At 43.4% G+C, this 13,041-nt stretch overlaps 1 non-coding gene across 1 annotated transcript; it reads left to right on the forward strand.

The window, feature by feature from the left end:
- The first annotated feature begins 1,856 nt into the window (after positions 1 to 1,856).
- Positions 1,857 to 1,963, forward strand: LOC131393045 (U6 spliceosomal RNA). Its single transcript, XR_009215836.1, has one exon. It is a non-coding gene; the product is annotated as a U6 spliceosomal RNA (small nuclear RNA).
- The last annotated feature ends 11,078 nt before the right edge of the window (positions 1,964 to 13,041 follow it).

Below are 13,041 nucleotides of genomic sequence, written 5' to 3' on the forward strand. Positions count from 1 at the left end.
ACGCTTGCCCAGTAGACACATGGTCCCAGAATATTTAACTCCCTGAAAGATTATATTAGTGTTCACACACAATTTATTTCTTCTGGGGGCCAAAGTTGTTTATAGACTAATCTATACACACCTTTTCTGCATATGAGGTTGGATCTTCTGTTTTCTACAAATTGACCCAATGGGATAGAACTTCTTGAATTCTTTTATACATTTCTCAATTAGGATAATTTGTGAATACGATTTCAAGTATAGTGGTAAAGACAAGATGTAAATACAGCAAGAGTGATCATTTAAAGGTTGGAGAAACAACAAAAAGAGAACAAAGGACTTTAAGAGTTAAAACTGCAAATTTAGATTACCAAGAAAAGTAGCCAAAATTTTAAAAAGTAGACAGGCGATTTTTCTCATCAGTTTCATTTACCTCCTGTTAATAATAATTTTTCCAATGGTCATAGGTTGGCAGTCTACTTCTGGAAGTCATCTGTTCTGTTGATCTGGGGTTAGCAGTCTACTTTCTATCAGGAAGGCATTTGTTCACGGATCGAAATATTCCTATAAATCCTGAGACTTAGAGTCTTGGTACAGCCCTTTACTCTATGGTTCTAAGTCAGCCTTTCTTGGGTGTCTCTTTCAGAAGACACAATCACTAGCCTGTAGCTTATGGTAGAGGCCTTCTAGCAGTGTGAAGGGAAAGCAGAAGCCACATCACTGAATGGCTTGGGTTAACCGATTACAGTAACTGAAAAATACAGACTGGAGAAGAGGGAAGTCCTCTATTTGGGTAACATATAAGTATGTGGGCCTATATTATTTCTTAAGGACTCAGATCATGGTAAAGCATAATTACATATTAGAAAATGTTTTGTAGACTGCAAACACGTTGACAAATCTTGAGGACTTTTCAATTTGACCTCTAAAGTATGAGCCACAATGGTCACTAATGGAATTATTTTCACTTAGAAATGAAATTTTCTTATAACTCTGTTGCATCTTTGTGTCAGTTCTTGCACGTGAGTAGGAGTATATTTCTACCCATCCTAAAAAAAAAGGTATACATCACTGAAACATGTTTATATATACATTTTCTATGTACCTTTTTTAATTCACTAACTTTCAGTGTTTATCTCTAAACTATAGAATAGCTCTTATAATATTGTTGAGATAATTTAAAAATATGGAGCATACCAAATACATTTCTATATTTACAGCATTCTCCTTTTATAAAATGAGGGGCTAAACCTTTAGTGCTGCCTGGAAACCACCTGGGAAGCATCAAGGATGAATTGGGTGTCAAAGACACCTGACACTTTTATTTTTCTGAATTTAGCATCTGATCTTGGGAAGGCAATATCAAAAATTATTGTTAGAGAAGATTGGTCCTACTAACAAAAGATAAATATAGCCTTAGCTATTTCTTTAACAAAGTGACGATGCAGTATTTTAAAATAAACAGAGCAGACAATAAATTATAATCATTAAGAACTTGAGTACTTCCTGAATAAAGAGTCCTTGTTGTTTAACTTAAAACAAGCCAGGAGCATGATAAGGGGCAGCGTAAAAGCACAAAGTTAACAAGCGCTCGAAAGTTGAAAGAATTCATAAGGTAAAGCCGAATGAAATTTTTGCTATCTGAGTAGAATATATAAAAGATAAAGAACAATTACTTCTTCACATGGAGAGCAGACTGAGATCATTTTGTAGTTATTAGTCCTTTCTTTTCTATTATATTTAAGCATCTTTTGTTTATTATCTACATAGCATTTTGCCTGATTGTGTGTGTGTATATTATGCATATAATATGCATATAATATATTAAAAAAAGACAGAGATTACAATGTTAAATAACTTATAAGTAAAGGACTCTTGTGCTCACCTCAGTAGCACATACACTAAAATTGGAATGACACACAGAACATTAGCATGGCCCCTGTGCAAGGATGACACGCAAGTTCGTGGAGCATTCCAAATTTTGTGTAGTTCCCGAACGTCATGCCACCCTTTGCTGGTAGCTCTGAGGAAATGATAAGAGTCAAAGTACAACATGTGGCATTCAATAGTGAAACTGTAATTTGTCACTATTAAATATACATATAGTAATAAACTTTTGTTTTAAAATATGTAACTACAACAACTCACTACAGGTGGGAGTGGGAAGGGTGGACCTCTGTGGGGCAGCCCATGGATAGGTTGCTCCCTGAGTCCTCAGAGGTACCTGGTGGGGGATACGAGTCCTGCCATAAGCTGTCCTCACAAGGATGTGACCTTGTGATGTGTCCTCACAAGGTCACATCAGCACAGTGACATCCTAGAAATGAGCAGCTTGTGGGAAGCAGTGCCTCTCTGATTAGCCACCTTGCTGAGGATTTACCTCACTTTAGGCTTTTTGTGACATTGCCTTCTAAAGACATTCTAGCCCTGTGATGTTGGCGTATGGTGTAGGGAGCAACAAAGGCCCTCCCCACCAGAATCTGTAACCTTCCATGTGAGCACAAACACACTTAGGGGACTCTCCCATTACCACCTTGGGACGCTGTGTTTGAATTGGGAGGTGAGAAGGAATATCTGTGGTCTGAACCCAAACCACTTTTGATGATTAATTCTATGTGTCAACTTGGCTAGGCCATAGTACCCAGATATTTGGTCAAAGAATATCCTAGATGTTTCTGTGAAGGTTTTTTTTTTTTTTTAGATGAATTAACATTTAAATCAGTAGACTTTGAGTCAAGCAGGTTACCCTCCATAATGTGCTTGGGCTTCAGACAATCTGTCGATGGCCTTACTGACCTCCCCCGGAGGAAATGGGAATTCTGCCAGCAGACTGCCTTTGGACTTGAACTGCAACATCAACGCTTCCCTGGGTATTCAGCCTGCTGTCCTGCTCTGCAAATTTTAGACTTGCCAGCATCTGCAATTATATGAGCCAATTCCTTAAAATAAATATATCTTTCATACATATACAAATACATACACATACATACATACGCACTTACAAATATCCTATTGGTTCTGTTTCTCTAGAGAACCCTGACTAATGCACTGCTTAAATTTGCATTAAGAGAATGCTAGCATTAGATCTACAGATGGGCCCCGACTTACAATGGTTCAACTTAACAATTTTTCGACTTTACAATGGTGCAAATGCGATATGCATTCAGTAGAAATTATACTTCAAATTTCCAATTTTCATCTTTTCCTGGCTTAGCAATATGTGTACGATACTTTCTCATGATGTGAGCAGCAGCAGAGAGCCACAGCTCCCATTCAGCAATGTGATCATGGGATAAACAAATGATACACTTAGAACCCTCCTGTACCCATACAACCATTCTGTTTTTTACTTTCAGTACAGTATTTACTAAAGTACATGAGATATTCAACACTTTATTATAAAATAAGCTTTGTATTAGATGACTTTGCCCAACTGTAGGCTAATGTAAGTATTCTGAGTACATTTAAGGTAGACTAGGCTAAGCTATGTTGTTCGGTAGGTTAGGTGTATTAAAAGCATTTTCGACAACGATATTTTCAATTTATGATGGATTTATTGGGATGTAGCCCCATCATAAGTTGAGGAAGATCTGTCCTATTTTGCCAATACCCAGGAAATGAGTACTCAAGACACTGAACACTTTCGGCATGAAACTGAGGAAATGGTCACTTCGTGAAAACTGGATTATCCTATGGGAAAGAAAATTTAATCTCTGAGCATCGAGGATTCTGTGGGGCTTCAGATATACTCCTACTGTGTAAAATGTGTTAATTCTTAGAGCAGAAGACAAGTGCTGGGAACAGCAATGACCCGGGACCTAGGAACTGGCTATCCAGCACCAGGGGTATTTGCTTCCTCTGCTTTGAGGTAGAAGGCATATGTGGTAGAACAAGATTCTGATCTCTATCAAGCTACATTCCTCAGATCTCTCTCTTTACTCATCCTTGACCTCCTTTGGATCACTATGTCCTCACAAAGAAGCCAACTTATTTGTAAAGATGCACTAAAACCTCTGAAAAGGTTTACATTACCTTTTCAGAGAAGTCATGTGGGTCTCCCGCCCAGCTTAACCACGGGGAGAAATTCCACTTTACTAGGAACAGTGAAGTTTATTCCCCTAGAGGACCAGGGTTAGCAAAAGTGTCCGTCCCACAGTTTTGTTTGCTTATCTTCTCAGAAACTTCTCTCTTGTTGCTTAGAGAACGTAAAGTCGGACAGAGCACAGTGGTCACGGTAGTGCAAATTCTTAAGATAGAGGCAGGGTCAATGAATTCCAGGAATAAAAGTAAGGCCACTGTGGCTGAAATACAATAAGAATGGGAAATGCATGGGAGATGAGGTCCAAGGGCTGAGTGGAGCCTAGATGGAATAGAACTTTGCAGACTAGGTTGGAAGTTTGGAATTTCTTCTGAGTGCAATGACAAGCTATTGCCGAGTTTAGAGTAAGGATGTGACATCTGACTTAGGTTTTTAGAAGACCACCCTGGCTATGTATGCATTACAGGAGGGGAAAAGGGGAAGCAAGACAGTTGACTAAGCAAAAGAGGATGGTGGCTAGCACTAGGGTGGTAGCAATAGAGATGGACAGAAGTAGGTGGGGTCAGATGATGGTTTAGAGGTAGAGTCTACAGAACTTTTAATGAATTGGATATGTGGAGTAAGAGAAAGCAAGAAAGCAAGGATGCTTGAGCAATAATGTGGATGGCGGCACTAATTACTGAGATGAAAAAGACTAGAGAGCAATAAATTTGGCCATGTACATCAAAAGCTCTGAGCATTTTCACCTGAAAACTAATTTCTGCTATTCTTGAAAATTAATTTCTGTTATTCTTCAAGTAAGGCATTCACGAATCAATGCAATTTTATTAATATACATTTACAAAAATATACCAAATACTTTAGTGTATTCTAAATGCTTTATCAGCATCCATAGACCTTCAATTGGTTGACTCAAAATTGTACTCCTGTTTAGATTACCATCGAATATATACACTTGCTATCCTTCTGTTGACCTGTTGTCTCCTAGCAAAGTTAATTTAATTCAGGACTTATTAATTAACTACTCTGTGCTTAACACTAAGTACTATGCTAAGTATTATGAGAAATAGTAATTTAGTAACTAAAACATACATCCAATTCTTGAAGATGTTACATTTTCATCCTCAAGACAAAAACAAACACTGAGAATGCAGCTAAATAATGAAATCAAGTGATACACTATTAAATACAAAAGCTAATAATAGAGAAATCTGGGCATCAGTGCCATAAGAGTTAGGACAAAAAGTTTAGACTGTGAAGGCTGGAGAAATCAGGGAAGACTTTTTGGAAGAATAAATATATGGAACTCTAATGAAAAGCTGTGTTCAAAAAGTAAGATAGAAATCAGCATGACTAAAGCTCCATTTCTAATATCAAGGATATTGGTCAATTCTATGAAAGGGAAAATTTTAGCCACACAGTCCTCTGAGGCTTGGGTGAATATAGTATGTGGGAAAATAAGGTCTTTCTATTACATTTATTTAATAATAGAAATCACCCAAAAGGATTTTGTTGCTATTTCAGAGATAATTGAACCTGGAACACATTGAGTCATGTGTGTGCGTGTGTTTCCTACTAAATACAGGAATGCTAAGTTATCTTCTGGGTATTTCTCTACTATGTCTATTACCCATTTGTCTCCACCAATGATAACCTTGCAGCTCAAGACTAGCTCTCATTTCCACTGTTCACTGTCACTACTTGTGCTTCTCTCTTGGATCCACTTTTTCCCATTCCCTAGGCCCAGCACTGGGGTCATTCTTAAATTATACTCAACAGAATGAATTAGAGTACTGTTCTTCAAACAGGCCTGCAACTGCAGAAGAGGGTGCAAAGGAGCCACTGGGAATATTTAAATAATTTAAAAATAAATCTCTGTAAAGAGAAAACTGGGATTATTTTATTTATGTGAAAGAATACAAGGAGAAAACCAAACACCATTATCATAGTCAGTGAGTGCTATGGGATGAATTATGTCCCCTCAAAATTCATGTTGCAGCTCTAGCCTCCAATGTGATTGTATTTGGAGATGGGGCCTTTAGCAGGTAATTAAGGTTAAATGAGATCATAAGGGTGTGATCCTAATCTGATAGAATTAGTGACCTTAGAAGAACAGAAAGAGAGAAAGAGAGAAAGAGAGAGCACTCCATGTGCACACACCAAGGAAAGGCCACGTGATGACATAGGAAGAAGGTGACCATCTGTAAGCCAGAAAAAGACCCAGGAACCAGGAACGGAATCCGCTGGCACCTTGATCTTGGGCTTCCCAGCTTCCAGAACTGTGAGACATGAGCTCTGGGAGTTGAACTGCTGACAGAGCCTTGAAGGCAGGGTCACCCAGAGCCTTGGGGATAGGACCTCTGCCCCACAGAGCCTCAGGGGTGGGACCCCCAGCTAGAGCCAAAGGGGTGACATGCCACCCCAGTGGACATGCAGGGCAGAGCATTGAACCAAAGAGGATTACTCTCAAGCCTTAAACTCGAATGGAATTTGCCATGCTATGTTCTGAACTTGCTTGCAAGCCGTTGCTTCTTTCCTATTTCTCCCTCTGGCAGTGGTAATGTCTATCCTATGCCTGTCCCACCACTGTATTTTGGAGGCACATAACTTGTCTTGTTTCACAGGTTCACAGTTGGAGAGGAATTTTGCCTTAAGATGAATCTTACCTTACATCTCATCTATACCCGAATCAAGTGATATTTAGATGAGATTTTGGACTTTAGACTCTAGAGTTGATGTGGGAATGAATTAAGACTTTGGGGGCTATTGGGATAGAATGGATATATTTTGCATGGGAGAAGGATATGAATTTTAGAGGGTCAGAGACGGAATACTATGGAATGAATTGCATCTCCCCAAAATTCATATATTGAAGCCCGAACCACCAATGTGATTGTATTTGGAGATAGGGCTTTTAAGAAGTAATTAAGCTTAAATGAGGTCATAAGGGTAGGATCCATATCCGACAGGACTGGTGGTTTTATGAGGAGAGAGAGAGAGAGAGAGATCTCGCTCTTTCTCTGCGTACATGCACCAAGGAAAGGCCATGTGAGGACATAGTGAAAAGGCAGCCATTTGCAAGCCAGGAAGCGAGTCTTCACCAGGAACCAAATTGGCCAGCACCCTGAACTTGGACTTCCCAGCCTCCAGAACTATGAGAAATAAATGAGTACTGTTTAAACCACCCAGTCTACAGTATTATTATGGCAGCCAGAGCTGACTAAGACAGTGAGCAACATCTGAGTGGCACTGAGTCTGCAGGGGTCTAGGTGCCTGGTTTGTAGACATTGGTCTTCAGGCAGAAACAGAACACAAGAACAGACAGTGCTGGTGCTAAGAGAAGTCTCCCTGTTCATTTCAGGGAGCAAGAAAAAAAAGAAAAGACGGTGGAAAGTGATTTACTACGAGTGATTCATCAATTCACCAACTGAAGCTGAGAACACTGGGCCAGGCCAGCAGAGATAAGAACAGGGCTGAGGTCAGATACTGAGCGAAGTGAGTGCCGGGGGCGGGGGGGGGGTGACGGAGGAATTTGCTCTATATGCGGTGACGGTAGACAGGGAAGCAGAACGGTTCCTTGCCCACGTTGTTCATGAACCGAAATATTTTCAGAATCTCAGTTCAGTCCCGAGACCCTAACTCTTCCTCCATTATATGAAATTCTCCAACAGACTATGACAACCTGGCTTCCCAAAACATAAAAAAAGAAAAAGTGGGCCAAAAGCAAAAAATCTTCAATACCAAAAGGTTTAACTATTAGGGTTATAAAAGAAGTTATCTATAGATAGAAGGCGGGTGTATATATAGACAAAAGGATTCTCATGAGACAGTTGGTGCATACAAATGATTACACAGTTAAGCATAGATAAACAGAACCCATAACTGGTTGCAATAAACACTACTCTCCCATTCAGAGGTTTGCCTTCAGTCCACTGTGCTTTGGGAGGGAGTGAACGGGAAAGATCAAGTTGAAAGGCTAATTCTCTGCAATTTGTAAATTTCATCTTTTTGGCAAAAAGAGACTTGAAGGGAAAAAAAAAAAGGTCACTCCTTTACCGTCTCCAGGAAAAGGTGTCCCAGCATTTACGAGTGTCGCATAACATTCTAAACCAGTAACCCATTTCCAGAGGAAATGTGGATGAGAAAAACACAGACTTCAGATTTGAGCTTCCAGGATGTTATAGACAGCGAAAGGAATAAAAATTAAATTACGGCAGGAAAAAAAAAAAACCAACTTCTGATGCTTTGCGTGTGAGAAATAAAAACAAACGCCGTTTATTAAGTTTAACGTCTTATGGAAGCAACAATTTTTGGCGCAGGCATTAATTATGGTTACGCCACTGACGGGGTCTAGAGGAAGCCAATTCAACCACTTCTTCCCCAGGGACAGAGAGCATCCACAAGTTCACAGAGTAATGAGTTATCTCCATTCTACTGTCCCACAGCGGAAAGAGTGAACCGAAACCTTGGGCTACCTTCAAGAAGCTGTGCAAACCTGAAACGTCAGCCGATTTGCTTCAGCCACCATCTAAAAAGGATTAGCCACTCAGAAGTGTCTCTCTCTTATATTCCTCCAAAGGGGCGAGCTTCAAGACGAGCTTAGTTCTAAACCTCCAGGAACTATTTTTAATTTTTTCCAGGATTAATTTTTTAAGGAGAGAGATGGTAGGCTGGTTCCTCATCATTCCCTGTGATTATTGTGGGTTTTGTGGCACGTCATGAACATCTGGTGTTCACAGCAAGACTTCTTCATTGGTATGCGGTTCTGCTGTTGCCACGATCTAGTCATCATTCTCTATAATAAGTAATATCATGAAGTGTCACTCTTATTTGGGAGGTCTTTGGTCTGACCTGCTCAGCCTCAGGTGGGCATGAGGAGGAACAAGGATACTAGTGGAGGGCCGGCCCCGTGGCTTAGTGGTTAAGTGCACGCGCTCCACTGCTGGCGGCCCGGGTTTGGATCCCGGGCGCGCACCAACGCACTGCTTCTCCGGCCATGCTGAGGCTGCGTCCCACATACAGCAACCAGAAGGATGTGCAACTATGACATACAACTATCTACTGGGGCTTTGGGGAAAAAAAAGGAGGAGGATTGGCAATAGATGTTAGCTCAGAGCCGGTCTTCCTCAGCAAAAAGAGGAGGATTAGCATGGATGTTAGCACAGGGCTGATCTTTCTCCCAAAAAACAAACAAAAAAAAAAAAAACAGGATACTAGTGAAATCAGCCCTGGACACACACCTGGATTAGTTTGCTTGGGCTGCAGCAACAAAGTACCACCAACTGGATGGTTTAAGCAACAGAAATTTACTGTCTCACAGTTCTGGAGGCTACAAGTCCAAAATCAAGGTATGAGCAGGGCTGGTTTCTTCTGAGGGTTGTGAGGGAAGGATCTGCTTCAGGCCTCTGCCCTTGGCTTATAGATGGCCAGCTTCTCTCTGTGTCTCTTCACATCAGCTTCCCTCTATGCATGTCTCTTTCTGCACGTATGGCTTTTTTTTATAAGGACACCAGTCATATTGGATTAGGTGTCCAGTATGAGCTCATCTTAACTAATTACATCTGCAGTGACCCCATTTCCAGATAAGGTCACATTCTAAGGGACTGGGGGTTAGGACTTCAACATGTAAATTTGAGGGAGATGCAATTCAACCCATAACAACATCCATGGGACAATACTTGGGCCAGCAAGTGGCCCTTCCTTTCTCAAGCTTTCGTGTGGAGCAGGCACTCTGTATCCATCATCTTATTGAATCATGATATCCCTGTCTTAGTCTGACAAGGCTGCCATAACAAAATGCCATAGACGGCTGGCTTAAACAATTTATTTTCTCACAGTTCTGGAGGTTGGAAAGTCCAAGATCAGGGTCAAGCAGGATTTGGTTTCTGGTAAGGACCCTCTTCTTGGTTCGTGGAGGCCACCCTGTGTGCTCACGTGACCTCTTCTTCGTGCAAGTGTGGAGAGAGAGAGCTCTGGAGTCTCCTCCTCTTCTTACAAGGGCACCAGCACTATCAGATTAGGGCCCCACTCTTATGACTTCATTAAAAATTTACCACCTCCTCACAGGCCCTATTTCCTCATACAGTCACTTTAGGGGTTGGGGTTTCAACATACAAATTTGGAGGGGACACAATTCACTCCATAGCATCCCTAATAGAAGACATTATTATCCTCATTTTACAGATGAGGAAACCGAGGCACAGAGAGCTTAACCCCCAGGTCTCAAAGCTAGAACTAGTATAAAATGCAAATCAGTTTGACTCCCAAAAACCATTTATCTGTCTACCATCAGTGGGTGGCCCAAACTAGGACCTAACATGAGAAAAGGGAAATTTGGAAAGGCTTTGCAGGTGTCTGTAGCCTGGTAGGGATCATGATTCTTTCCCCCCTGCACACTGCACTGCTCCTCAGCTCCCAGATGCAACTAGATCCAGCAAGCAGGGAGAGTGGACTATGGAGCCACAGGCCTGGGGCGGAACTGGCTTTAAATCTCAGCTTGACTTCTTACTATGACCTAAGGCAAAGTGCTTCATCTCTCTGTGCCTCAGTGTCCCTCCCTCATAGGATCATAGTGAGGACTGAAAGAGTTAATACATGTAAGGAGTTTTAGAACAGGGCCTTGGGGCCAGCCCGGTGGAGGTGGCACAGCGGTTATGATCACGTGCTCTGCTTTGGCTGCCTGGGGTTCGAAGGCCTGGATCCCAGGTGTAGACCTACGTACCGCTCATCAGGCCATGCTGTGGCAGGGACCCATATACAAAATAGAGGCTGATGGGCACAGATGTTAGCTCAGGGCCAATCTTCCTCAGCAAAAAAAAAAAAAAAAAATAGAACAGGGCCTGGCACATAGTACATGCTTTATAAATGTTACTTGTTATCATTTTGGTCGTTCTTTTTTGAATTATAAGGAAGAGGAAAAATATAAGCCTTAAGAACAGAGAGTTTTTAAATGCTCCCAAGTTCTTTAACCAATCTGGGCCATCTGTAAGTTAAGGAAAATGTGCCCTGACACGCAGGCAGGGTTTCTAGAAACTAATTTTCTGACAATGGCTTAATACAAACTATTCTAAAATGTGTTCTGCCCTTGGGATGGAGATCCAAGTATAGCAAATGTGCTGGAAACCAGCAGTGGCCCCGTCTTATCTACAAAAAGGCATGAGTCACATGCTGATGAGGCTAAGTCCATTCCTGACTTCCCTCTTCCTCCTCCCTCCCCCTCATATTTCTTTCTTCCTCCTCAAGGTCTAAAAGTTTATTGAACTGAAGTTCAAGAATGAGTTACTCAACCAGGCTTGCAGTATACACGTGCCATCTATTACATCTATTTTATTCATTTCCATCCAATGTGTCAAACGACCGGCTCCAGGAAAACGCCCTCCTTTTGGTGGGATGGGGGAGGGTAAAGAGGGAAGTGATAAAACCAAAATTAAAACGACTGAAGTCCTATATGCTCCAGGAATACATCCTGGGGCGTGGGATGGGGGTGAGAAGGGAATTTTAGGCCAAAATTAAGGAAGATTCCAGCCCTATATCCTCGCATCGCCAAGTATAGATGTGAGTAACAGGCGAGGCACGAATGTACTCAGATCCGAGGTGTACATCCCAGTCCAAACGCTGACTCCTGAAGGGCACCGAGGGGAGGGGTCACGTGGAGGAGTCACTTGACCATTTCCTCCTCTCTTGGGGACCCGCTGGCATCCAGCTGATTCCGTGGGGGAGGAAAAGTCTCCCCCTTGCTTCTCTCCGGCTCCCTCCTCTTTCTCATCTGCAGGGATTGTGTCAAGACACCCCCGCCACCCAGTTGCAAAAAGTAGCAACTTCCCCTCGGGCCGACGGAACGCTCGGGCGACACGTCTGGGCCGCCGTCATTTGAATGCGTTTCCTTTTCATGAAGAACAAAGGTTGGAGCCCGAGCCTGGCAGCGCGGGGGCAGGAAAGTACACGGCGTGTGTCGAGCGAAACACACACACACACACACACACACACAATGACCCACGAGAAAGGGAAAGGGGAAAACACCAATCCTCGGGGCGCTGGGCTTTTTCGACTTTTCCTTTAAAAAGAAAAAAAGTTTTTCAAGCCGTAGGTTCCAAGAACAGGCGGGAGGGGGGCGAGGCGGGGGGTTTTGCAGAAAAGGCGCCTGGTCGGTTATGAGTCACAAGTGGGTTATAAAAGGGTCGCCCGCTCGCAGGCGCGGGCTTCCTGTGCGCGGCCGGCCACGTCGGGCCGCCGGCAGCCCCGGGAGCCAGCAGACGGCGGAGCCGCGCCGCAGCGCGCCAGCGCCGGGAGCGATCGCAGGCCGCCCGGCCCCGCAGGTACGCCGACTCTGCCCCGGCCTCCGCCCGCCGCGCTCCGCCACGAGCCGGGCCGCGGCGGCGCCGCCACCGGCCCCCGCCGGCCAGGGCGCGGGGGCGCGCGCACGTGGCCACCGAGCGCCCGTCGGGGGGCGCCCTCCGCCACCTTCCGGGACCAGGGGGCGCTGGGGGTGGATTCCTGCGGGGAAGGGGCGAGGGGCGGGGAGCGCGCGGAAGACCTGGCGCCGGGCTTCGCCGCGGCGTCCTTACCTGTGCCGTGGCCCTGGACGCGCTTAGCTATTGCAGCGGCCCGAGAAGTGTGCAGAACACACTTGCGGGACACGGTGGATCACAAGGGGCTGCCTTCACAACACGTGTCTTTTCTATTTTCTTTTGAAAAAATAACTACTGATAGACCTTAATGGTATAGAAGCTAGAATCATAACTTAGTAGATATCAACGTCTTCATTTAATAGACGTGAGGACTGAGCGACCGTTCGGTGAGCTGCTGTTTCTTTGCGCCCATTGTGCCAGGGTGCGTTCTGGCAGAGCACGTTGCTTCTCTTTATTCTCACAAAACCTCTGTGGGTGTCTGTCCTCCACATTTTACAGCTCCCAAGGGTGGACCAGGTCTTCTACATTTTGTATCATCTAAAGCAGGCAGATTGGGCTGATTATGTATAAAATTAAAGCTGGAGATACTGAAGTTGACAGTTGACGAAGATACAA

This window comes from Diceros bicornis, chromosome 27 (genome assembly GCF_020826845.1).
Source record: "Diceros bicornis minor isolate mBicDic1 chromosome 27, mDicBic1.mat.cur, whole genome shotgun sequence".
Taxonomy (NCBI): domain Eukaryota; kingdom Metazoa; phylum Chordata; class Mammalia; order Perissodactyla; family Rhinocerotidae; genus Diceros; species Diceros bicornis.